This window comes from Mytilus californianus, unplaced genomic scaffold (genome assembly GCF_021869535.1).
Source record: "Mytilus californianus isolate M0D057914Y unplaced genomic scaffold, xbMytCali1.0.p SCAF_18, whole genome shotgun sequence".
NCBI lineage: Eukaryota > Metazoa > Mollusca > Bivalvia > Mytilida > Mytilidae > Mytilus > Mytilus californianus.
In genome coordinates, this window is record NW_026262666.1 from 1,193,575 (window position 1) to 1,206,512 (window position 12,938).

Below are 12,938 nucleotides of genomic sequence, written 5' to 3' on the forward strand. Positions count from 1 at the left end.
ACAGGTGCAAACAAATGCAGCGGGTTTAAACGTTTTAATGGTACCAAACCTTCACCTTTTTTCTGAAACAATAGTGTAACATCACAACATAGAAAGACACACTATAAAATATCAACTGAAATAGCTTAACTCAATCAAAGGACATATTAACACCATTGAACATACACTGAACAAATAAATTTGACCTATGATACAATGTAAATACAAAATAAATAAACTAAGGGAAGAATAATAAAAGTAACATGTTATATAGGTATGAAATGTTAAACAATTAAGGAAAAACAATCTGCTAGAACAAAAATATCAGCCGTTTGCAATAACTTTAAACACATGTAAATGAAAATAATTTTGTTGTTAGGTATACGTATACAGTTCCAATAGAGAAAGGAAATATTTTTACAAAATAAATAATTTTGATGTTCATAGTACGAAGTGAAAATTTATAGTAATACCAAACACTTATAAAAGCTGGTATATAGACCAGATATAACCCTGAATAACTTAAAATAACAAAAAAGCAATACAATTAGTATCAAGAGGTCAAATAAACAAGAAAGTACGATTTGAGAGTACTCGCAGTTACTGACAGCTAGTTAAAAGCCAAAACAATTAATAAATAACTCTAGATACATGTACATAAAAAATGGAATTTATTACAATGGATTATAATAAGATATACTGGATTGGTCCTGGACCCGACTGATTTTAATATAATTCGATGAGATGAAATACATTATGTACCATTTAAACCAAATTAATCATCATCATCTGGAAGTGAATCTTCTGAATTCAAAACTGCATATATTGCATACGTACAAAAACAATATAGGTTAAAATTGGAAAAGGTATTAAAGTGAAGTAAATGTTCATGAGACAATATACCTTAAGTGAAATGAAACACATTTTCAGACATTTCAAAAACATTAATATTTACATATGGTGTAGAATATATATTATTAAAAGATTTGGGAAGTTTTTCCCGAAAAAAATTTGAAAAAAGACGAATTTTGGTAGAATTTGGTACCACCTCATACTTTAAAACATGCATTTATAAGATGGTTTCAAAGACCTGCTGAGTTATTTATTTTCAATACATTGTAAGTCAGGTTATTTATTTTCAAACTACCACAGAACAAACCATTCATTTTTGTGATTATCAAGGCTGAGTTATTTATTTTCAAAATCCTCCTGCCCCCCCCCCCCCCCCCCCCCCCAGAATATCAAATGGTCGTCCCCTAAGTTCAGTGACCCAAAAACCAAGTTGAACTTCTGCCATGACAACAAGGAAGTAAAAATATATGTCAAATCACCATTTTGGCGATGATGGCTAAATCGTCTAATTCAGTCAGTATTGCAAAGGCACAAGTACCTGTTTCTTGTCATTTTTGCAACGGATTAGGGACCAAATGGAAATGTGAAGAGTGCGATGTTTTTATGTGTAGTTCCTGCAAAGAGAAAGTTCATGGAAAATTGAAGTCTTCTCATAGCCATGAAGTAGTTTCGATTTATGATACTTCAAGGAAAACACTTGCATCGAATGAAGTTGCATCTGAGGTAGTTACTTCGGTTTTCAATTCATATACAACTTCTGTACCAGCAGTTTCGTGTTTGTTATGCTCAAATGATGATACAATTTACATTCTCTACAATCACAAATCAACGGAATGTATATTTATTAAAGGGAAACTACTGAAAGCATCAATTAGAATACTAGAAACTCATACCCTACCAATGTTTGACTTTACATTGGATAGGAACGACGAAGTACTTTTTACAAATTTATCGTGTGAAGCAGACAGTCCTGTTCGCTTGATTTCATCGGGTGAAATCAGAACCGTAGTGGACCCAAAACCGATGCGATTAACTGCCTTACATATAAACAGAGATAACGAATTAATATGTGGTTTAAGAGAGCAGGGTCCACCTTTTCCAGTTCATGATTTTTCCGTCCGTCAAATTGTAATATTTGGTAGTGACAACCAAAGAAAAATTACCTTAGAAAATGATACTAAGGGGAGAAAACTATTTGCGGGTCCTGCTACCATCCGCACGGATTCACAAAACGTAATGTATGTAGCTGATTGGGAAAATAAAGACCAAATTGGAAAGTTAGTAGCTGTAGACAGAACAGGACATTTGAAATTTTCATACAGGGGACCGCCGGATATAAACAAAATTAGACCGTCGTCTGTTGCTGTTACACCAGAAGATAACATCATCCTGATGGACCAACGGAACAATGCTTTACATGTTTTGAATACAAAAGGAATTCTACTTGCGTTACAGTTTCTTAACGACTTAAATATAGGATATTCCAGTGCAATAGGTATTGACAATGAGGGATTTTTGCTAATCGGGAGTAACAGAAAGGATGGTAAAAATGGGGAAATTCATGTCGTGAAGATCGCAGAGCGTTTCAAGTGATAATAAGACCACTAATGAGTGACTATTTGATAACATGAACGTTTTATGAATTGCTCTAAACCAGTACTGTATACGAAAACTTATATAAATAAAATACATTAATTACTTTGTTTAATGAACAGATATATACATATCCTGCAGAGCCTCTTGACAAACAGTACTTTAGTAACGCCGTGTAGGGCCCTGACCAGTCTTCCCTCGACTTTAACCATGTGAAATAGCACCTTAAAAATCTGACTCAGCTTATGATATCCCATTAACATATTCTAGTACTGATATGCAAGTAGCACTTGCCATTGGAAGTTAAATACCTATCCATCCATCGAGAGAACTTGGTAGTAGTATATACATCTAGAAACACGTATCGTATTGACCGATACCGTTACCAACCATGTACATTCCTACTCTCGCAGTGACCCTAACCCTAACCCTAACACCATTAAAAATGTTACTGGACTTCAGATCAGACATTTGACAGTCATACTGATATAAAAGAAGGGGTATACAATATTCCCTGAATATATTTCACACCAGGGCCATTTTCAGAAGTATATCAATCTTTACTTAAATTAGTAGAAGCACAGCTCAATGTGTGTGCTTTAAGGTTCTAACAATACTTTGGTTTTTGATAGACAGGTTATAAAATTGCAAACGCATGAAGAATGCCCAAAGCCGGAATTTTTAGAGATTTTGGCCAATTTTGAGTATTTATCGAAAAAATGTATACATATCCAACTAAGTCAGACATCACGTGACTTTTGTGACGTATACTAACCGCCATTTTGTATTATATTGCCCCATATAAAATGCATAGGTGCTTCAATAAAGTTGAGTTTTCTCATGAACCTGACCCGTTTTCTAACTTTTGCAAATCAATCCTTGATATTCAAACATATTTCTATCAAACAATGTTGGTCCTAACAGTTTAATTTTTGATTAAATTCTGTCACTGGAGAATCGTAAAAACATGTACTTTTTCTCGTTATTTCTCCGTTGACTCAATGCTAAATTACCGATACCCATGTCTACTTGTATAACAAATAAAGAAATTCCGTTAATAAAAATAAAACTTTGCAACTCGATTAAGTATATTCAAACATATATCTGGCGAAAAATACTATTTAAAACAGTTTAATTTCTGGGCAATTTCGGTCAAAAATCGATTTAAAAAAGTGAATATTTCGGGATTTTTCAAAATGGCGGATGATGTATATGGAAATGTTGCATCAAATCGAGGATTTGTATAGTAAGACTTTCCTTGATTTAATTTAATTTTCATGTAGAATCTCTGATGTTTCTGTTATTTTCTTTGGTGATATTTCGATATGATTGATTTCAAAATTTATTGATTAAAAAAATATTATTTTAAGTGTGACACGGGAAAATTTTATTTTGACAGATATCCAGGATATACTGTTACAAGAAAATAGTTAACAATAAAATTTATAATAAAATTTTTTCTCTTCTTTTTTTAAAAGGTTTTTTTCCTGTTTTCTGTATAATTTATCTTTCTTTAGAAATATATTTATACATTCCTTTTAGAACAAAAAAATATTTACGTCCCAAGAGAGAAAAAAATCCCAACAATTATTATAGATAAATATTCCATTCCTTCAAAATTCCATCACTTGACGAACAGGTGAACTCTGACTTTGGATGTAATGTTACATAACAATATATTGTCAGGTAGACGTGCAAACCAAAAGCAACCAGGTGGCATTAAACATCCTGTGTATACCTGTATTACCAGAGTTTAAATTTTGTGATATACAAAAGTTTTCATAACTGTACAAATAAATATCTTCTCTTCCCCGTGTCAAAGCAGAAGAAGTATGTATCATAATAAACTTAAAGAAAATATGAATATTATAAAAAAAAATCTTTAAAAAAATAATTTTTGCTTTAAAAGATAATCAAACTAATATTTATGTTTCTATAATTATTTTAAAGAAATATTTTGATTCAAATTTTAATTTAAATGGATTTTGTATTATTTCGTAAAAATTTAAACGAGATTTCATTGAATATGATTTTATTATTTATTTTTTTAATTCAATATTTTAAGCAAAATCCAGGCATTCAATAAATCGATATAAAGTTAAACTTGTGTAAAAAAAAATGTTATTGTATACATTTCAACAGAGACATATAATACAATTGCTCTGATTTCAACAACATTGTATACCCGACAATATTTATCGACAGAGTTTTCGGTCCTGAATAGGACTGATATAGTTGGGTATGAGAAGGACATCGTTAACCTGAATCAAAATTATGTTTGAAGTAATTGTCTTAGAATACAAATGTATTCATGTTATTTAGCGATGTCCATCGATGCAAAATTTGACATATACATGTTAAATTTGCAATTTTGTATCCAAAGAAGACTTTTTTGTTGAACAAACTTAATATAATTTTTTCCTTTGTAATACTGGTTATTTCAAGCATTACTGTCAAGTTTTGCCATAATCAGTTCAATAGTTTGAGAAAAATCTAGTATAATGTAAGACGACATCTACAGCGATTCGAGCAAAACTTCTTCGGAAAATCCAAATCAAGCTGCATCATGATAGAATATAGTGTGTACCAATAAATGATCAAATATTTATCTCATCTACCTACAAACAGTTGAATATGACACAAAAGATAACTCTATGATGATAAATACCACTAATGGATCTCTTTGTCTTCATTATAAGGTCCCATTTTGTCCATTTATACCTCTAATTTCCTCAAAATTTCAAATTTTTAGGCTAATAAATCAAAATTTTGGGGTAACTTTCACACATTTATGCAAGAAATGTGATAATGAATGAGTAATTGAAGTATTCAAGCTGAATGAACTATCCATATAAAAGTTTACTGACTCCATGGAGGTTTCAATAAGTCCTTACGTAAAACTTAAATTTACGCCGCGAATCAGAGAGGGACATAACAAGCTTCCCTTTAAGTGAATAATTTGTTGTTACTGCTTCAAAAATAATTTCATTTACTTATAACTGTATATTTATTAAAGTATTACTTAGGAAAAAGTTTTCTATTATAACAAAATATAAGAAATAAGTAGAAAAGTCAGAAAAAGCTCCCCAAAACACTGAGTATGCATGGCTTGCTCTGTCTACTAATATTCATGGTAGAGTCCTATTTCAAGGCTATTTTCTCTTAAAATGTATCAATCCACTCAGAATATTTCATTTTTGTAATATTTCACTTAAATAGCTTGAAATTTAACAAATAAGAGTACATACAAGGTCAAAGGTGCATGTGCAGCGTCCCATAATAGGTGTAATACCACCATTGTTTTTCCCCTATTAGTCTTTGTTAAATCTGCACTTTTCAAAAAATTGTGCAGAATTTATCTTTGTTTCAAATAAAGAAATACTTGGCATGAGTAAAGTTTTATCCTGTCCAGTACTACAGACAAAATTTCACATAACATTTCATTGCATATAAGAAAATAACCATCACTGGACGTTAACCAATCAAATTTTCACCCCTTTTTTTCCTGTGTACAAGCTTAAGTAACCATGTAACCTCAAGTTTCCAAAATATTCTATAGAAACACCAAATACAAAAAGAATGGTGCTTTGAAACACCCAAGATATATGTTTATGACTCAGAAATTTTTTACTGCAATGAAATGTAGGATTAATTTCCTACAACTGTCAAATTCAAGGGAATATTTTTTTCGACCCTTTTTCATATGCAACCGGGTGTGACGTACTATGATTTGGTGGTATTACACCTCCAAATGTTACATGTACCCGTTAACAACTTTTTGATTTTATGGAAATATATAAAAATGCGAAACACTATTTTAAGTATATGATATAGACTCTGTAATATTAAATTTCAAGAGGGATTTGACAACTTTTTTATTTTTACACTGTGAAACAAATACACGGAAATTGTTGGCCCTACTCAGAATTTAAATGCTAGCTGTTTTGTTCATCTCAGTTCAGTTATTAATTTACATGTACGGTTTGTGTATCTGTATAGGTAATATCAAGAACGTTCATTAGTGTTCAGGTTTCACAGATTGTCAACTTAATAATAGATTTTAAATGTTACATCCAAACTAGTAATTTTCAATCATTAATTCTTAATAACATCTTTTTAGGGCTGTGTTTAATTATTTTCTATTCATCCTGAACTGATGCCGTTATTTAAGGAATGTTTGGGTTATCATCAGTGTTCACCACATTTTTGAGGTTATTTCTTCATAGACAGAAAAAATGTTAAAGTCATTCCTTATAATTTAATTTTAAATTCCATTTTTAAGGAGTAAATCATGAAAAAAAACGTTAATGACGTCACGGTCACATGACGAAAAGATGTATATGAGCTGATAGACAAAAAAAAACTTTCAGCTAATTAGAAGACGTGTTACATCCCAAAATTAAATTATAATACTATAAAGAATTAGATCATGTTGAGAACTGTTGCAATATTTTTGAAACATATACATTTTATTTGGTTTTCCAGTGTGTGGTGATTTCTTTTTAAAGGAAGCTTTTGATTAAATTATCATAAATACTTTTATTTGAGAGAAGTGTATATGTAGGGTTATATTATACATAAAATCTTCATTTACATTCGAATTACATTTGACAAATTTTCCGGTTTCCTTTGTTCTGACATTTAAAGATAAAAATCTCTAATTTTAACTAAAAATACTAATTAAACTTTGTGATGAAATTTTGTAAGTTTCCTCATACAAGTATGTTCGTAATGTTTAAAATAGAGTGATAAAGAAAAAAAAGTATAACAAAAATACCGAACTCCAAGGCAAATTTAAAAAAAAGTGAAATTCATAGAAACTGACAAAATCAAACGCTATCAATCAACGGAACAAGTGAAAAACAACTGCCAAATTCTGGACTTGGTACAGGCATTTTCCGAATAAAATGGTGAATGAAACCTGGTTTTATAGCTAGCTTAACCTCCCACATGTAACGGATGACAGTTGTGTACAGTTCCGTTATATTTGAGACATTTTCCTTGTTCCTGTTTTCGGGGATTTTTGATAAAAATGTTTGCGTCTACTGAATACTATTTTTTCTTGTCAAGAAATTTTGTCAGTTTCCTTGCGATGATTAAAAAAGTGTTACATAAAGTGAAACATTATTAAACTTGAGATAACCACCCAATTTCCAATGGAAAAATCGATCAAATCATCCAGTATCAGAAAAGCACAAGTACCCGTTTCCTGCCACGTTTGTAATGGACCAGGGGCTAAATGGAAATGTGAGGAATTCGATGTGTTTATGTGTAGTGCCTGCAAAGAAAAAAAATAATGGAAAATTGAAATGTTCTCAAGGCCATGAAGTAGCTTCAATTCGTGATATTCAGGATACGCTTGCGGATTCGAACGAAGTGCTATCTGAGATAATTACTTCGGTTGTAAATTCGTATACTACTTCCGTTCCGACAATTTCTTACTTATCATGTTCAAATGATGATATAGTTTACATTCTCTACAACGTTAAACTAACGGAATGCATATTTATTAAAGGAAAGATACTGAAAGCATCATTTAAGGTACTAAAAACTTATCCTCTTCCAATGTTTAACTTAACCTTGAACACGAATGACGAAGTTATTTTTACTAATATATCCTCTGAAAGGGAAAGTCCTGTTCGTATGATTTCATCTTCGGATGAAATCAAAACTGTCATGGACCAAAAACCCATGCTATTAACTGCTTTGCATGTAAACAAAGATAACGATTTGGTGTTTGTTTTACGAGAACAAGGACCAGCATTTCCAGTACTTGATTTTTCCGTGCGCCAAATTGCAATATTTGGTAGTGACTATCGACGCCAAATTAATTTGGAAAAGGATACCAAAGGGAGAAAATTGTTTTCTTATCCTTCTTTCATCAGAACTGATTCGGAAAATGTTTTGTATGTAGCTGATTTGGACACATTAGACTTTACGGGAAGGCTACTAGCGGTAGACAGAACTGAGCACTTGAAATTTTCATACCAAGGACCACCTAGTTTAGGTGTATTCTGTCCGTATTCATTTGCTATTACACCAATAGATAACATCGTACTGCTGGACAACCTTAACAATGCTTTGCATGTTTTGAATCCAAGGGGAATTCTCCTTGCTTTACAGTCTCTTGTCAAGTTAAATATAGTAATAGTTAGTGCATTGTGTATTGACAATGAGGGACTTTTATTAATCGGGTGTAGAGGAGAGGATCGTCAAAATGGAAATTCATGTCGTGAAGATCGCAGATCGTTTCATGTGATAAATGGACTATAATTGATTAATTCTGATAACTTTGCAAAGGATTGCTTTTATATGGATTGTCCAAACTAGAAACACTAACTATAACTTTTCTTGGGATACGAGAAAACGTCGAGGAAGCATTTAATGACCTACTTATTAGAGTAAGTGCTGTCACAAATTAGAACAAATTGACTTTGACAAATGATAGTAATAAACTAACAATGTTCAAAATACTTCACGAAACTTTAACAGCCTTTTAGAATGTTAATCTAAATTATCAGTTATGTAGAGCGCACTTGTATCTTTGTGCACATTGTGCTATAAGGTAGATATCATACATTGTAAAGTGATATAAGTTCAGTGACCTATACCCAGATCAACCATGGGTACAAGGAAGTGAAAAGATAACAAACCTACATATCCACCATATTTCCAATGGCTGAATCGGCTAAATCAGTCAGTATTGGAAAGGCACAAGTACCAGTTTCTTGTCACTTTTGTAACGGACTAGGGACTAAATGGAAATGTGAAGAGTGCGACGTTTTTATGTGTAGTTCCTGCAAAGAGAAAGTTCATGGCAAATTGAAATCTTCTCAAAGCCATGAAATAGTTTCGATTTACGATACTTCAAAGGATACGCTTGCTTCGAACGAAGTGACATCTGAGGTAGTTACTTCTATTTTCAATTCGTATACTACTTCCGTGCCACATATTTCTGTTTTGTTGTGCTCAAATGATGATATAGTATACATTCTTTACAACAAACCAACGGAATGCACATTTATCAAAGGAAAACTACAGAAGGCATCAATTAGGATACTAGAAACTCATGCTCTACCAATGTTCGACTTTACATTGAACAGGCGCGATGAAGTACTATTTACTAATTTATCATGTGAAGAAGAAAGTCCTGTTCGTCTGATTTCGTCATCGGGTATAATAATAACCGTTTTGGACCCCAAACCTATGAGATTACTGGCCATACATGTAAACAGAGATAACGAATTGATATGTGGTTTATGAGAACAAGGCCCTCCTTATCCAGTACATGATTTTTCCGTGCGTCAAATTGTGATATTTGGTAGTGACTATCGACGAAAAATTAGTCTTTAACATGATACTAAGGGGAGAAAGCTGTTTTCCTACCCGTTATGTATCCGTACGGATTCGAAAAACGTTATATATGTAATTAATTCGGAGAATGCTTTGTGGACTGGAAAGCTACTAGCGGTAGACAGAACTGGACATTTGAAATTTTCATACAGCGGACCGTCTAGTTTAGAAGAAATCCGACCGACTGCGGTGGCTGTTACACCAAAAGATAACATCGTACTGTGAGATTATCTTAACAATGCTTTACATGTTTTGAATCAAAAGGGAATTTTCCTTGCTTTACAGTTTCTTAACGACTTCAATATATATATAGATCCAATGCAATATGTATTGACAATGAGGGATTTCTGCTTATCGGGTGTAGAGGAAATGATGATGAAAATGGAAAAATTCATGTTGTGAAAATGGCAGAACATTTAATGTGATAATTATACAATAAGTCAGTGATTATTTTATAACTTTGTCAATAATTTGATTAATGGATTGTTCTGAACATGTTTAAAAAAAAACCCAATTATTAAATAATATACATCAACTACTTAGTTTGATTAACAGATACATCTCATGCAGAGCCTCATGACAAACAGTATTTCAGTACAATACATAAGGGCCTGACAGGGTTGTAGATGAACTGGGAAATTGAGATTAAGAAATAGGGGAAAGGGATCACAGTTAAAATAAATGAGAAGGGGTCCACGAAAGAAAGTGTTGTGTATGAGAATATTTAAGAAAAAATGGAGACGGGAGATAAACAGAAGAGCATGAACCAATATCGAAAGAAAAAAACTTACCCTGTCCATCGTTTGTCAAATAAAAAGAACATATAGACATAAAAGTCCGGGAAATTGCTTTCTGAGTAACACAGCCCAAACTTCTTCAATTTTTCTTACTTATCCTTAAATATTTTTTTCTTTGACTAAAATTTAATTTTGCAGTTTATGTCTTAAGCTTTGGGCTCCCTACACTCGAGTATTTATAATTTTATAATTGTTTTATTGCAATTACATCCTATTGAGTTGAGGAGAAGTTATTGCCCTTAGACCTTGAACAGAATAAATATGTGCAACGCGGGGAACATTGAAACTCTGTTCTTTTATTATGTATTAATTAAATGTAGGATTGAGTCAACGGGACATCAACCAACGATAAAAAAAAACCAAGACATTTGAAAGACAACATGCAGACTTTTACGATAGAGGCAGGTATTCATACAATGCCAAGTTCTTAATCGCCCGCGATTATAACTGTTTTTAAACTAACTTTGGGTTGAAACTTCCCATGCCCATGGCAAAGTTGACCTTTTATAAGCACTTTGGCTTCCTTAACTTTTGTTTTTGCGCTTAAATACTCCTTCGGGTGTCTAGTGGTAGTGAACAGGAGGTCGAGGGTACGATCCCTGACCGGACAATAAAAGGAGTCGAAAAATGATAATCCCTGCTCTACCACTAAGCACGAGTAGGAACAAAGACTGGTCGGCTCACAGACCTGAAAAACGCCGTGAAGGGTCATGACACGTCTTCCTACCAGTTTTACAATGTGCAATGGCACGTTAAAAATTCGAATCAACTGATCACATTAACATATTCTAGTATTGATATGCAACTAGCATTTGCGATTGGACGTTAAACAACTATCCATCCATCCATCGATAGTATCTGATAGCAGTATAAACATATAGACACACGTGTCGTATTGATCGATATCGTTACCACATATGTACATTTGTCATATCACAGAATTAACGATGTTATTGATGGACTTCCAGATGAGCAATCAGACAGTCATATTGATACGAAGGAGTAGATAATTTCCCCTGAATTTATTACACCAGGGTCATTTTCAAAAGTCTTTCAATCTTTACTTAAATTCGTAGAAGCACAGCCCAGAGTCTAACAATATGTTGGCTTATTTATAAGTACTAGTAGGTCATCAAATTGTAAACGCCCAAAGAATGCCCAAAGCGCAATTTTGAGAGATTTTGGCACATTTTTAGTATTTATCAAAAAAAAAGAACATCGTTAACCCAAACCCAAATTACGTTAAAAGTAATTGTCTTTCGGATACAAATGTATTCATTTTGGATAGCGATGTCCATCGATACAAAATCTGACAATTACAAAAGAGGCAAATGATACCAAAGGAACATTCAAACTCATAAGTAAAAAATACACTGACAACGCCATGGCAAAAAAAAAGGACCGAAAGACAATCAACAGTACACAAAACACACAATAAAAAAACTAAAGACTGAGCAACACTTTCCTTTAAAAAAAACCGAGGGTGATCTCAGGTGCTCAAGAAGGGTAAGCAGATCCTAATTGAATAATGGGTGGGTTTCAAGACCCTTCAGCATTGAGCGCGGAATCCGTCAAGGGTGTCCCGCGAGTTCTATAATTTTCGTTATTGCTGTTGAAATTTTAGCCTGTAGATTAAGACAAGATAAAACATTTAAAGGTTTTCAAATCAAATTAGATAATAAAACCCATGCTCTAAAGTTAAGCCAGCTTGCAGATGACACCACTTTATTTTTAAATCCAAAACAAGAAGTTTCATTAAATTTGAACATTATTGAAAATTTCGGATCATTTTCAGGCCTAAAGCTTAATCGAAATAAAACAGAGCGGATATGGCTCGGAAATTTAAAGTCCTGTTAAGATAAAGTTGAAAACATTAAGTGGACACAAGAACCTATAAAAGTATTAGGAATATATTTTGGACTTAATAAAAATGAGTGTAAAAAAATAAACTTGCAAAGACAATACGAAAAATCGGAAAAAATAATTAAAGATTGGAATAAAAGAAAATTAAATATGTTAGGTAAAATAACTCTTGTTAAATCACTAATCCTACCAAATATCACCTATATTGCATCAGTAACATAAATTGATAAAGAATACCTCGCAAAATTAAAAATAAAAAGTTTTATATGGAACAATAAAACAGAAAAAGTTAAAAGAGCTATAATAAGTAAAAATTATCATGATGGCGGGCTTAAAATGATAGACATAGATAAATATATAGAATCCATAAATATTAATTGGGTAAAAAGACTCATTGATAATGAAGACTCGTCACCAAATTGGAAAGACTTACCAAAATTTTACTTAGACAAATTTGGACAAGAATTCCTTATATTTAAAATGGACTTTAACAATATTAAT